Here is a 2,407-nt window from a genome sequence, read left to right as displayed (position 1 = left end):
GAAACAAACTGTTGGCGTTAGTTTTGGTGATGAATCTCATGAGTTTAATTTTTCCAAGTTTAGTAGAAAGCTTCATGAAAAAGAATTGCCCAGTGCGGATGAAATAATTGGTCTTGCTTCTATTGCTGTACCACCTACTGATCCTTTAGAACAATATTTGCTAGACCATGAAAATGATTTACATATGCATGAAAGAAATGAAATAGATAAGATTTTCTTTGAACAGCGTCCTTTTCTTAAACACAATTTGCCTATTGAAACTCTAGGAGGTCCTCCTCCACCTAAAGGTGATCCTGTGTTTGAATTAAAACAATTGCCAGACACTTTCAAATATGCTTATCTTGATGAAAAGAAGATATATCCTATTATTATTAGTGCTAACCTTTCAAAACATGAAGAAGAAAGATTATTGAAAGTTCTAAGGAAGCACCGAGCTCCTATTGGATATACTCTTGATGATTTGAAGGGCATTAGTCCCACTCTATGTCAGCACAAGATTAATATGGAAACTGATGCTAAACCCGTTGTTGATCACCAACGTCGGTTAAATCCAAAAATGAAGGAAGTGGTAAGAACAGAAATCTTAAAACTTCTGGAAGCAAGTATAATCTATCCCATAACTGATAGTAGATGGGTAAGTCCTGTTCACTGTGTCCCTAAGAAAGGAGGTATTACTGTTGTTCCTAATGATAATAATTAACTTATTCCACAAAGAATTGTTACAGGTTATAGAATGGTAATTGATTTCAGAAAATTAAACAAAGCAACTAGAAAAGATCATTACCCTCTGCCTTTTATTGATCAAATGCTAGAAAGATTATCTAAGCACACACATTTTTGCTTCCTTGATGGATATTCTGGTTTTTCACAAATACTTGTTTCTCAACTTGATCAAGAGAAGACCACTTTCACTTGTCCCGTTGGAACTTATGCTTATAGATGCGTGTGAATTTTGGTTTATGTAATGCACCTGCTACCTTTCAAAGATGTATGACTGCTATATTCTCTGACTTTTGTGAAAATATTGTTGAGGTTTTCATGGATGACTTCTCTATTTATGGGAAGTCTTTTGATGATTGTTTGAGCAATCTTGATCGAGTTTTGCAGAGATGTGAACAAACAAATCTTGTCTTGAACTGGGAGAAGTGCCACTTTATGGTTAATGAAGGCATTGTTTTGGGTCATAAAATTTCTGAAAGAGGGATTGAAGTGGACAAAGCTAAGGTTGATGCAATTGAGAAAATGCCATGTCCTAAAGATATCAAAGGTATTCATAGTTTCCTAGGGCATGTTGGTTTCTATAGGAGATTTATCAAAGACTTTCTAAAATTTCTAGGCCTCTTACGAATCTTTTGCAAAAGAATGTTCCTTTTGTTTTTTATGATGATTTTTTAGAAGCCTTCGAAACACTTAAGAAAGCCTTAATTTCTGCACCTATTGTTCAACCACCTGATCGGAACTTGCCTTTTGAAATTATGTGTGATGCTAGTGATTATGCTGTTGGTGTTGTTCTAGGATAAAGAGTTAATAAGAAATTGAATGTTATCCATTATGCTAGTAAAGCTCTAGACAGTGCTCAACGAAATTATGCTACTATTGAAAAGGAATTCTTAGCAGTGGTGTTTGCTTGTGATAAATTTAGATCTTACATTGTTGATTCAAAAGTAATTGTTCACACTGATCATGCTGCTATTAAATATCTTATGGAAAAGAAAGATGCTAAACGTAGACTTATTCGATGGGTTCTCTTGCTACAAGAATTTAATTTACATATCACTGATAGAAAGGGAGCTGAGAACCCTGTAGCTGATAACTTGTCTAGGCTTGAAAATGTGCTTGATGACCCTCTACCTATTGATGATAGTTTTCCTGATGAGCAGTTAGCTGCAATAAATGTTGCTCATAACACTCCTTGGTATGCTAACTATGCTAATTACATTGTTGCTAAATATTTACCACCTAGCTTTACATACCAACAAAAGAAAAAAAATCTTCTATGATTTAGGACATTACTTTTGGGATGACCCACATCTTTACAAAGAAGGAGTAGATGGTATTATTAGACGTTGTATACCCGAGCATGAACAGGGACAAATCCTACGGAAATGTCACTCCGAAGCTTATGGAGGGCATCATGCTGGAGATAGAACTTCTCACAAGGTATTGCAATCTGGATTTTATTGGCCTACTCTCTTCAAAGATGTCCGTAAGTTCGTCTTATCTTGTGATGAATTTCAGAGAATAGATAATATCGGTAAGCGTCAAGAAATGCCTATGAATTATTCACTTGCTATTAAACCATTTGATGTTTGGGGATTCGATTACATTGGACCTTTTCCTTCCTCTAATGGGTATACACATATTTTGTTTGATGTCGATTATGTTACTAAATGGGTAGAAGCTATTC

Source organism: Triticum urartu, chromosome 6A (genome assembly GCF_056163025.1).
Source record: "Triticum urartu cultivar PI428250 chromosome 6A, HENAU_Tu73, whole genome shotgun sequence".
NCBI classification, from domain to species: domain Eukaryota; kingdom Viridiplantae; phylum Streptophyta; class Magnoliopsida; order Poales; family Poaceae; genus Triticum; species Triticum urartu.
The sequence above is the reverse complement of the archived record's forward strand: the minus strand, read 5'-3'. Positions refer to the sequence as shown.